Source organism: Rissa tridactyla, chromosome 9, assembly GCF_028500815.1.
Source record: "Rissa tridactyla isolate bRisTri1 chromosome 9, bRisTri1.patW.cur.20221130, whole genome shotgun sequence".
In the NCBI taxonomy this organism is placed as follows: Eukaryota; Metazoa; Chordata; class Aves; order Charadriiformes; family Laridae; genus Rissa; species Rissa tridactyla.
The window spans coordinates 29,031,870-29,044,588 of record NC_071474.1 but is presented as its reverse complement, the minus strand read 5'-3'; the positions used below and the strand labels follow the sequence as shown (position 1 = coordinate 29,044,588).

General features: G+C 43.7%; 1 protein-coding gene across 4 annotated transcripts in view; it reads left to right on the top strand.

The window, feature by feature from the left end:
- The window catches only part of FGF13 (fibroblast growth factor 13), a 272,868-nt gene that overhangs the window by 143,568 nt on the left and 116,581 nt on the right, over positions 1-12,719 (top strand). The gene's annotated exons all lie outside the window — the stretch shown is intronic.

The following is a 12,719-nucleotide window of genomic DNA, read 5'->3' as shown; positions in this document are numbered from 1 at the left end:
TTCTGTTTGTTTCTCTTATTTTATTTTTTTTTTCCATGTATGTCCCTAGAGTGTGCTGTGTGTTTCCCAGCCTGTGTCAGTGCAGGCAGCGCGATGCACTCCGTGTCCCCCTTTGCTTGCCTGTTAGTGTCTGATTCAGCTATCACGGGACACAGCAATACAAGCCATGTACGGTATCATTCTAGACAAGAAGTAAAGTGACGCTGCTTTTTCTCAAATAAAGTCTGTTTGTTTCAGCTCTCATCATTACACACTGCCCTTTTTTTGGCTGCCAAAAGTCGCTTGCTACGTAAACGGCATCAATTCCTAGTCGATTCTTTCCAATAACATTCCTGAAGCTGCACTCTGCTGCAAATATGGCACTTAGACTCGGATTCGGCTTGTCCCCAAACACCTTTCACTCCATAAGGCTTCTGCATAGCGCTAGAGAATGCTCATGACAGCTGTCCTTCGGTTGAAGCAGGGTGAAGTTTGTCTGTAGTGCACGCCCGGTTGCATTTTGGAAAATGAAATGCATGCAGAGCAGAAAAATACAAGTAGAATGTTTTCCTTTTCAGATAAAGCAAAGGTATGGTCTGTTCTAATGCTGTGTTTACTAATATGTAATTATTAATTGAGGTATCTATATCTTAACTTGTTTGTCTAGTGTAAGTAAGATTAAGGTATTATAAATTATATTTTTTTACTATTTTCTCTTATTGTTCCGTATGTGTTTTGCGTTACTGCCTCATATTCCACATGGTAAGCCTTCTACTTTTTTGCATAAGCTCCAGTATCTGCCAAGACAAATAATGCTTATTGCTGGTAGATGTATTTTAAGATGAAATATTCAGGGCTGGATTCTGCCACAATTGATTCTGCGGGAATGGCAAAGTGAGCAGGTTGGAGTCCTTCCTCACAAATCACTTCTATTATTCCCTGTGTAATGATGGGCATCAGTTGCTGAGCTGTCACTATTAGCCCAAAATATTCACTCAATTGCTTTCTCCTCTTACATACCCTAAATTTTGCATGAATGTTCTTTGTATCACTTCTGGGAGCTCTGGGTGTTTTATTTTAAAAGTATTTTTATTAAAATAGCATTTCTTTCTCATCTCACCAGAAATACTAAGTCTGACACAAACACTGATGGAAGGTGCGGGGAGAGGTTTTTTGGTTCGGTGATGATATAGCTGAATATTGCAATCGGGTTTTGAGAACACAAAGTCTAATTTTTCTCTCAGTTCTGCGGCTGACTTGATAGGAGTCATGATTTTGTAATTCTAACTTCAGTAAACGTGAAGGAAAGGTGAATCACATAGCACTCTTCTGGATTAGCAAATACAATGAATTTCCTAGCATCTGTCAGGGTTTGTGTTGTTCATGAGTAAATTATGAGCCCAGAGCTCTGTGTGTCAAGCTCCTCTAGGCAGATGATGACAACTGAGCTACTAGAGGTGCTCAGCATCCTCAGGAGGTGATATTGGATGAAATGAAAAGGTTCCACATGAGCCATAAAAAGAAGGGCCCTCAACTTGGCATCGACTCACATGCTGTATTTCAATTTTTCCTTGTGGTCATGTGTAACTCCAGCGGAAGCTGATGGTCATTTCAGTGGAACTTCTACCGGCAGCTGGATTCCTCCTGGGGACTAGCTCTTAGTCTGATCATTTTGAGCGAATAAATCAACAATTTTACATGGTAATGGCGTGTAATATTCAAGAGGAACAAGGGAACTGGAGTTGTGCTGGGCCTTTTATCTCCAGAGCGTGAATCTCCTGGGGGCATGGTTTGCTTCAATGTGGAGGATTCAGGATCCGCTGGGAGAAGCTTGTAAGGTGCAGGCTCTAAGTGAAGACCTGGGGAGCATCAGCTCTGCTGTATTGTCACCTGGAAGCCAACAGTTGCTCTTCTTAGATTCTCCGTAAATCTATGTACTGTCTCTCTCCAACAGCAGCTGTGTTACTCCTTCCTCCATGGCAGATGGTACCGTTAATCATTCTTACCGAAAATGTTTAGTTCTAAGAGGAAAGCTTTTCATCTTTTACTGCAGTGTACAAGGAGGGATGTCTCTTCCCCTTCCCTTTTTTATCCTTCACCCTCTCCTCCAGGAATTTTGCATTATTAGACGGGGCACAAGAAGCAGTGGCCCTATTGACTTATCCCACAACCATCTGAATTGATGGAAACTCATAGGGGTATCCATTGTTATTGTTGCGTGATTTCTATATGTGTTTCTGTGAAAGAAATTGCCACTAGCATGAGAGGGAAAAGACATGTTTAGGAGTCCTTGTAGTCTGTGCTGCAGTTTAAATGGCCTGGGCTGCATTGGGCTTTCTTCAAAATCTGTGAACTGCCTGGCAATGGTGTTAGACCCACTGGAAGACTGGTGGGTGTCATCCTCAGGGGTTTGTTGGCATGAAGCTTGAAAAATTTTGAGTGTGAAATGATCTGAACTGTGCTTTCAGTGCAAAAACTAAAACAGTCCGTTGAAGTTACTGGAGTGGCCGAAGCAAACCCCACCTGAAAACCTTCTAGAGTGAACCGAGCAGTTAATAGCTCGATTGTGCTAGGAGGATGAATGAAAAGAAACATTTAAACCTGTTACTGCAGCATAATTTGCATGTTTTTGAAGGTACTGGAAAGTATGGCAACTAAGCAGTTATTAGGAAAGCTCTCCAAGTAAAATGTCATAATGGAAGTTTTATGGAAAACCACAGACTTGAAAGACTCTGCAGAGAGTATAAAAAATGTACCTTTTTTATCTGCTGAGTAACGACTTGGGAACACAGAGTAAATCCTGCATGTTTTTAACTTTGCAACTCCTTGTCTAAATATTTCATTTAGATGATGGATTTCTTCTCTGCACTTTTTAACCACTTTCACAGAGGGTTAATGCTCAAGGAACCTCATTTAACACTTTAGAATTTGAACCCCCTAGGCATGTATGATGTTACCAGGTAAAAAGATTTTCCTGGCTTTTTGTAGGGGTGTTTGGGGAACATTCTACTGTTTGCTGAAAGACTTAAATACCACCTCACTCCGGTGTCTTAACCAAGTGGCCCATTGTTTCTTGTATCTCAGGCCCATTTCTAAAAGCAAGAGAAGGAATAGGAAAATTAGATCTGTGTTTCCTAAATTAAACCTGGCTTGATTTCTTGTTCTTTTTCTGGCACCCTACCTGCCTGCTTGCAATGTCATCATTTTTCACAGCACCCATCTGCCTCAACTACACCTTAACAGAATAGGTCCAGGGCCCGTACATTTGATACCAGCCTGGAGGACCCATAGAAGGTCCTTAGTGCAGTAATTACAGCAAGGACGGTCTTTTTTTTAAGTGGTAGATGTGGAAGGAAGGAGGAGAACAATAGGAAACACAACAATATTATCTTCTCAAAATGTGGAAATTCCCATTGGGGTCCAGTGCCAGCAGGGTGATGTCTGTCATCCGGATCCCAGTTCAGACAGGATGCCGCCTTTCCTTATGCTATGGGCAACTTTGGACTAAGGTAAAAGACGAACTGCTGCTTTTATTCTGCATCATTCTGGCTTTGTTTTGTCAAAGTCCTTCTACAGTTTACAATGTCGTGGATCTCTCAAATGCAATAAAACAAGCAGACCTGACATCCTTACCTGGATGTTAGCTCCTGTGGGCATTGCGCATTGTTTACAATTACATCCCAGCAGCAGCAAAAATACAGGGTGTTTTTGTAGCTTCCCTCCAGCCAGGAATACACTGCTAGCAGGAGAAGGGCCATCTGAAGTACATTTTGCAGCTATTTGTTCTCTTAAATAGTTTAAACGTAAGCTGCTGCTATCTGTATAAAACATGGGTACATAAAAAGAAGTCTGCTCCTGGAAAACTAATTTGAGTTGTATTATTACATCCAGAGGAGGGAATATAATGAGAGAAATGTTTTTTTAAAAACACCCATTGGTTAGTCACAGTCACATATTCAAGAGTCTTGGCCTCTTGCCCACAGTTCTGTTTTCACGTGGGGGGGTTTGGCCTTTTTTTTTTTTTTTCTTTTTTTGTGTTAACATTTAGTCTCCCTCCAGGCATACATAACCTTTTTACACAGAAAAGCAGACAAGCATGGCAAAATATGTATTGGGAGAGGGAAATCTGGGATAGCAGCTGGTAATGAGGACAGGCAGCTTTCCTCAACCAACAGGAAATCTGATTAGATAGAAAATGTTAAGGATGCTAATGTGAAACAAGCAGCTTTGCGGTTGCCCTTGACAATGGTTTGTTATCTTCATCCCTAGCAATGGGCTGACTGGCGGAGCCAGTCCCGGGGGGGAGGAAGAGGTAGGACATTTAAGCGCACGATGTGGGAGGCTGGCTGTTCTGCCTACCCCATGTATACACAGGGTTTTGTCACCAGCTGAATTTCCCAGCCTTTCTGTTGTCACACCGAATGTCCCTTTGGTGCTCCAAGCGTCGTGTCACCACTGAGAGTACTGTTACTTGGCACTCTAATTATACACTTCTCTTCTAGACCGAATCAGTCTTATTAGCCCAGCTCCCTCCTTTAATTATGTTAATACATGTGCATTTCTGCATTTTAGAGGAGAATAAGACAAAAGAAGTGGGAGGAGAACCTGTATTTGAAATCACGGAGAACGCCGAGACATTTTTTTGGCTTTATCTATTGTTCAGAACTTAAAAAGACTTTGCATTGCAGTGGGGAATAATGGAGATGAGGCATGTGAAACATAGGTATGTTTGCCTGTGCTGGTCATGTCGGAGATGTTCAGACCCAGCACATTCAGCTGTGAGACACCAGCGAGGAGGTTCAGTGTCTGCTGTGGGTGCATTCAACCTCTGATTTAACCTGGACCACCAGCCACTTCAAAGCAGCTCAGTGGTTCGTTGAATAGGGGTTCCTACTAAGGTATATGATCCTATTTAGAAACTTTATCGGGGTTATGGTCCCCTGATACGAAATTAATCACGTTTCCTCATCTTCCGTGATATTTTTCATTGTGTCTTCTGCTTTCAGTGGAAGTGAAATGTGAAGACTTGGTTTCCCGTTTACCAAGGCTTTTGCCAACAGGAGTTTCCTGCCCTTTTCTGCCGCAGCTGAGCTTTCTGGCCTGGAGTAGTTCATCCCAGGGAGGGAAGGATGGCAGGCAGTCTGCTATTGCCTGGTGTCGGGCCCTGCAGCCCTCAGAGCATCTGTCGTCACCCTTTCCCTCAGCAAAACCTTGTTCTTGATGGGATTTTGCCTGCATCTCTTGGGTCCTCCTGTGGGGAACGTGAAGCTTTCACCTCACGTCCCTCCTGAGTCCTGGCACTGGCAAGAAGAAGGAATGAGCAATGCCTGAGCCTTGTCCAATACTAAGCTCTAAATCCTGTCTGTCTGGAGACACATGGAGTTGCTGCAGCTGTGGGACCATATCTGTAGTGAAGGATGATCTGAAAGGAGTGGCATAGACCACAAAAGCCAAAGGTCTGAAGCTGCCGCTGTTATAATGGCTTTTTCCCCCCAAAGAGAAGCCGACTTCGTGATTAAGTGATAACCTTCTATTTCAGGGCATTGGGAGGCAGTGGTGACAACCACACTCTTATTTTCTTCAGATGCTTAGTACATAAAGCAGAATGGCTCAGTCCTGTAAGTGGCTGAGCCCTCTTGCCCTGATCCTCCAAAGCCTTTAAGCACACGATTAACTTTAAACATGTGAGTGCTCCCAGCAGAGTCAGAGGGGTTGGGATGTATTTAATGAGCTTACCTGAACGCGGTCTGGGCTTGGCTCGGGTTCAGGCTCAGACAGTGCAAATCCAGAGTAATTCCGCCAAAATCCAAGGTTTACTCGATATTTACTTGTCTGCAAATGGGATCAGAACCCTCTGATAGAGTTTAATTTGAGTTCTTTTCCCACTCTCTTAGGAGTTTTTATGGTCCTTATTGCCACAGCCATTCAAGATTGAACATGCTTGTCCTCACAGCACTGCTGTGCAGTAGGGAAATGTAATCTTTCCCATTATAAAGAGGGAAGTGAAGAATTTGACTCTTAAAACTTATTTGGGCATCTCATCAGCGTTGCGGTAACACTGCCTACTGAATCAGCTGAGCACCAGGTACTGAATTATTGTCTTTGGAAGATTCTGGGGTGTGACACTTCTAGCCATGTGGAAATAGAGCAGAGCTGGGAATTCAACATTTTTACATAGATTTAAACTTGGAATCTGAGTGTTTTGTCTTTCTCTTCTCTGCAGCAGCCTGTGCCAGATGAACTGCCAGCTGCCTCCATCCCTCCCTTCCTCTTGCCGCTCACCACGTGCTTGTGCATTGACCGTGCTTCGGCAAGGTCTGTCACCAATCATAGAATCACAGAATGGTCTGGGTTGGAAGGGACCTTAAAGCCCATCCAGTTCCACCCCCCTGCCCTGGGCAGGGACACCTCCCACCAGACCAGGTTGCTCCAAGCCCCGTCCAGCCTGGCCTTGAACACCTCCAGGGCTGGGGCAGCCACAGCTTCTCTGGGCAACCTGGGCCAGGGGCTCACCGCCCTCACAGCAAAGAATTTCTTCCTCAGATCTCATCTAAATCTCCCCTCTTCCAGATTCAAGCCATTACCCCTCGTTCTATCACTACATGCCTTTGTAAAAAGTCCCTCCCCAGCTTTCCTGGAGCCTCTTTAGGGACTGGCAGGGGCTCGAAGGTCTCCCCAGAGCCTTCTCTTCTCCAGGCTGAACCCCCCCGCAACTCTCTCAGCCTGTCCTCAGAGCAGAGGGGCTCCAGCCCTTGGAGCATCTCTGTGGCCTCCTCTGGCCCCGCTCCAACAGCTCCATGTCCTTCTTATGTTATCCACTTATCCACTGCAGAGCTGGATGCAGTAATCTGGGTGGACTCCAGGGTCTCAGGAGAGTGGAGTAGAGGACCAGAATCACCTCCAATCACCAAATACCTTCTTTTCTCACCATGTAAGTCAACGAATGGCTCAGCACTAGGTGAGCCCAGTTCTGGCTGTGGCAGGAAGGGTGGGGTGGCATGGTGAGGGACAGAGGACCGGGGGACAGGAGCAGCCAGCATTAGCAGGTAATGCACGAATGGCATTAGGCTATTTCAGCTTTAGCCTAAACTGATATCCTCTACTACTTCTTTCATTTTCTGCACTTTATTTACTTTTTACCAAGTAGTTGGCTCTATGCTGAGTGTTTACCCATCCGGCTGTGTGCTGCCTTATAAAAAATACTTCTTTTTAAGGTGACTGGACACGATTTAAAGAATAACGTGGTGGTTCACTGTTTAAAGTCCTGAGCAGGAGGCATCTAATTGTTGACAAAACATTTCTGTCAGCAGGTACTACAATGATTACAAAGCGTATATTGAGGAAGGCATTTAGGTTTTGAAGAAAAGTCACTGAATGTAGCATTTCGAATGGCTTGCCAATCTCTTTTGTTCCTGAATTCACGTATACCTGCCACCTCCCAGGAGACGGTGCGAGAGGTTTCCTTAGGGCTTTCCTTCGCTCCTGAGAGGCTTGGAGATCAGTCTGTTACACACAGCCCTGACTCCTGCATCCTATTGATTTGTTTTGCTAATTCCTTTTAACTAATACACCTGCCAGGTTATTCCTACCTGCCTGAAAAAATAGACTTTGTCAAAGGTCTGTGGCTCTTGCTGTCAGCTGAACGTGACCTGAAATAAGGATTACAGCTGGAAAAATCCTTCTCACCGTGTATGCGCACACCTCTCAGTCCAGGAAGTGGGGCGCACACCTTGGTCTGTTTGTCAGACTTAAGTCTTTAGAACAACGTAGCTCGGGGAAACGAGGATAAAATATAAGGAAGAAAGGGAGCCCAGGCACCCTCTTTCTGATAGAAGAAGGATTTCAAATTTAACAGTGCCACTGCTCTTTCCAGGCTGCTGCCCAGGCCAGCAGCTCGCAGAGGGGGAATTCAGCTGGTGTCGGGCACTGATGGACCGATGCTCACCCTGCAGCCACCTCTTACCCAGCGCTCTTCAGGGGAGCTGGTATTTAAGTCACAGTTTCTGCAGACCATGTGCTTTGATCAAATCTACCATTATAAAGTACCTTTTTGTGTAAATGTGGTATTGAGTGCATAATCCCTTTTGGACTACATTCTTTTTTCTGCTAGCGAATTTCTTCAGTGCCCAGATGTTTCCTGACCTCTGTAAAGAACGTTCAGATTTCAACCTTCTAGTCGGTGCTGTTTTTCCACCTTATGCAGACCTGGGTGACTGTTCTCATGGAGTCATCGAGTGAGTGGTCCCAAGTCCATAGGTAGAAGATGCACCTGGAGAGGCACGAAGAGTCCTCACAGTACTTATCTCTTCCATCTCACCTGTCCACAAGTAACAAATTGGAAATTAAGTGGTTTGTTGGACTGGGTTTTCCTGGTGGAAAAATTCAGAGGTGCAGCTGTAGTTGTGAATTGTGTAATGGTTAGCCAAATTGGCACTCTGTAGCATTGGAGAAGTTTAAGTAAGTACCAGCATTAGGAGCAGTTTTAGCGCTTTTATTTCAAGACGATGGTTTTTAATTCTCAAGCTGGAGCTGGCCCCACCACTGAGCAGGTCATGGCAACCTAAAGACAACTCTTATCTCTTACCTTACCTGTGTCCTCTTCAAGGCAAATCTTTTATCTGTGCCTTTTGCTATTTTGTGCTCGTCTCAGAATAAATATTCATTATGGAGACAGTATCTGGCACTTAGCATATCTGAAGTAGGACATTTCTACCAAATGAGTCACACTGGTGTTCTTTTCTCATCTCATCTTTAAAGGATTCTTTGAGAGCTTCAAAGAGTGCTCCTTGTATGGAGGAAGGCCTTTGTCTTGCTGCTTTTTGATTCCATGGTTCTCTTGAGAAAGCATCAGACTTGACTCTTCAATCTGTCCTCATTTTAAACACGATGATGTAGTTCTTTATTAATAATGAAGGTTCTTTGTATCTTATTCAACTACATGGCCCATCATAATTATTGCACGACCCTTTGTCAGTGGTAACGTCTGTAGTTTTTAAACATTGGCCTTTGGGTTGAGAGCACACCAAATTTGTCATGCTGTTGTAGGTTTAGGACAACTCCAGAAACAAGGAGTTGTTAGACTTTTTAGCTATCGCTGGAAAGTTGTTTCCTTTCCCAAGGCAATCACTTACAGAAGCATTTAGGCATGTCTGCATGGTGCAGCAGAACGTGCTGCAGAGATCCCCGAGCTACTGTCCCACATCTCTGCAGCCCAGTGCAGCACCATGCCATGGTGTTGGTAGTCTCAGGGGCAATTAGCTCGAGTAACTCACAGTATTATGTTGCAGCATGTCTACCGTTTTCAGTTCCAGGGTTAGCTCAGCCCACATGCAACTTGGGGGTTTCTGCTCTTCGTTCCATCAACAATCTGGGCCTTCAGCAGCTGTGATACCTCTGAATGCACAAAAGTGGTCAAGGTTCATCTGAAAGCCTAGCAGACTCCTTACCTCTAGGATTATCTGGAAAAGAAGAGGAGCTCAGTCTTGCTTCAAACTCAGCCTGGTCTCCACGTGCTCCCTCAACTCAGTGTTTTTCTCTTATGCTCCTCCTTGTTCCAGGTACTGCTCTGTCGACGCTGTGGATGCTTTCAGAACAAAGCTAAAGAATTTGCACAGCAGTGCATTATATTTCAAATACGTGGTGAGCACGCCATGCACTAATGTGTGTTAGTGTTCTTTTATGATTGCATAAGCGGTTAACTTTTGCTGGTAGTATTTTTGTCTCTATTTTTCATTCTTTTTTAAGCGTCCTGACCTGTAAAGCTAAAGAAACTGAAGAAGCTTTACCCAGACCTCAGCGAGCACAACAGAGGTCCAAAGATTGCAAAAGGCCAGAGTTTTCCTAGAACACTTACATAAAATTATTGAATGCTTTTTCAGTAGTATCCGAGTGTTGGGAAAAAGTCAGTGCTCAGACTGTTTTATATTCAGTTTTTTGCCCACTGGAATCTATCTACAGAGTTTTCCTGCTGTGTACAAGTTCTTTGATGTTGCTTATATGCTTAAAAAAAACCCCAGCTTTTGTAGGACAGTGCAAAATACCTTCTTTTAAGCCAGGTCTTGTCCTTCAGGACAGAAAGGTGCACTGTCCAGCAGTGGTGTTCAGGAAGACAGAACAGGAGATTGCTGGGTGTTGATCCCAGCGTGCATGTTTATTTCTTTCTACCACATGTTTGAAAACACTGAGACGGACAGATCTTTTTTTTTTTTTCCTGAAAGACTGAGATTACAGAAGAGGTGGGTTAAACCCTACAGGTTAGAAGGGCCATACACCTGCCAAGGTTCTGGCCTGCAGAGGTGTGTCCGGCACGTGGCTACGCATCCTCTTGAAGTGACACAGTGTTCCTTGAACTCCCGCTGTGAAGAAAAGGATGGTGCAGTTTGGAAACAAGGAGCAGTCCTTTCTCAGGCCTCTTGGATACTCCTGATCTGAAGCTGTCTGCCACAGTTTCCAAGTGCACTAAATTCTTGCGTGTTGTATAAGAAGATATACAATTTATTGCACAAGAAGTCTTTAGGTACCAACTGTCTTTCGCACTTGACATTTCCACATTACATAAAAATCCCTTCTAGAGAGGTTATTGGTGCAGCTGTGTTAGTTCTCACTATCTATTCAAATTTAATTCTCACAAGAAAATAAAAACTTAGTGACCACTCCTCAAATTTGTGCCAGCATCATTCAGCCAGATTTTAAATTTTTTTTGTGGCCCTTGGCATAGAGAAGTCAGAAGAGCGTTGGTGCAGAGTGGTGACTGAGTGTAACGTTACACAAATATCTAAGCATCTCGATTGTTTTGCTGGGGCCTGGTACAGAAGACAAATGAAGTGGCCTAACCCTGCTTCCTCTTAATTGCTCTGATTGAGGTTTGGGTTTCTTAACAAATATTTTCTAAATAACAGCTTAACCTTCCTTCTTATGCTTGGTTTTCCTTCTTGTTAAAATACACCTGTCTCAGGCTTTCTTTCCTTGGATCTTGTGGAAAAGGTACATTTCATTCCTCAGCTGTGTTTCTTGCAACCTTTATGAGAAAGTTAGAGGCTTACCTTGACCTAGAACCTCACATTCTTAGAGGCGAAAGAAACAAACGAAACTTTTTCGCCTCTTTCTTAGAAACAAAGAGGCGAAAAAGTATCTATGTCCCTGAATCAGCAGAACTTACTCCATACAGCAAGCTGGTACTTTAGCGTCCCTTGAAGATACATCAGTAAATGGTCTGGAGACTTCTGAGGGCATGGAGGGCTCTGATGCCAGTAAACTGTGAGCTGGTGACTTCATGAATAGGGGTGTCGTCACTCGTATCTCCTGCTCTCATGGACACCATTGGTTTGGAAGCTTTACCAACTTTGACTTCAATGTTGTGAAGACAGCTGGGGCTGCAGAAAAAGAGTCTGCCACGGAGACCATCTGCAGGACAAGAATCTGGGGCTGCAGTGAATGCGGTGCTAAGTTTTCTGCCTTTTGAAAAAGGCACTAAGAGTGAATGAGCGACGTTTGTGGTGACTGTCAGTCTGTTCTCTAAACCTGCCTTTCCTCTGTGCAGTCATACAGTTTTTCAAATTTCTGCACCAGGTGATGCCAAAGATGACACTTAATTGCGAGAGTTGTTAAAAATGTAGAGTTTATTTTGGTTGCACACCTTTTGCTATATTGGTGCCTGCTCCTGTTTCTCTTCCTCTGCATCTCCTGCTTGTTTGAGCCAGTAGTCGAAGAAGTGAGTTTTGGCTCTTCCCTCTGGTGAGTATAATCATTCTCTCATTTCAGACCAGTGGCAAAGCTGACATCGAATGTGGCCGGTGTCTCTCAAATATTGTTAGTAGAAAATATTTAAGCTTCGCATAGGATGTTCCCTTCTAATGATGGCCATTCTAATGACCAGCATTAACCCAGTAGAGTTCACACAGCTGGCCTTTTTATGATCAATTTAGATTAAATACACTGTCAGAACAGTAGTAAGCAAAAATTTGAATGGGACTTAGGCAGCCAAATGCAAGGAAGGGGTTTCTTAAATCACGTGGATATTAAATTAGATAAATATAAAAATGGTGAGAAGTTTTGCTGCTCTTTGTACTAATAACAAAGGAGCACGTTTAGGAAATTACTGTTTTAACTGAAAAGAATTTCATGTAGTGCATTTAATAATACGTGTTGTGAAATGTACAGTCAGTATGATATATTTCTGGATATGTAAAAAAAAAGTACGGCGCTAGTTATTTCAAAGTTGAGGGAAGCTCTGAGTCAAAACAAGGTTTCCTGCTGGCGCTGAAGAACATATTCTTTATGATATGCAATTGCTACTCAAGGGGAAGTTATATATTCTCTAAAATTCAGATGGATGCTCTGCTTGAAAAATTCCTTTGCCCCTTGATAGTTTCCTTCCAAATAACAGACAAGGAGGTTATTTAAAATCATTTGTCTTCTGGGTTGCTGAGTGAGCTACCTCCAAGGCATGCTGATTAGCCTTGAGGAAGACTAAGCAGATCGCCAAAAGGTTCCTGAATTAACGTGGACTCCTCCTCTTTAAGACTGATGACCTTCTAACCGAAATTAGTAGGTTGTTTTAAGGGATGGCCATTTCTCTTGTAGAGGTTTCTCTTGGCTGCTTGTTCTTTGGCACGCTAAGGTGTGTGCTTTCCTAAGGATGTCTGTTCTGTGTGTAAATAACATTTCTTTCAAATTCAAATACAGCAGAACATCTTCAGGATGTAATGGCAGCAGATGCTCAGCTTGTGCAGGCTGGTACC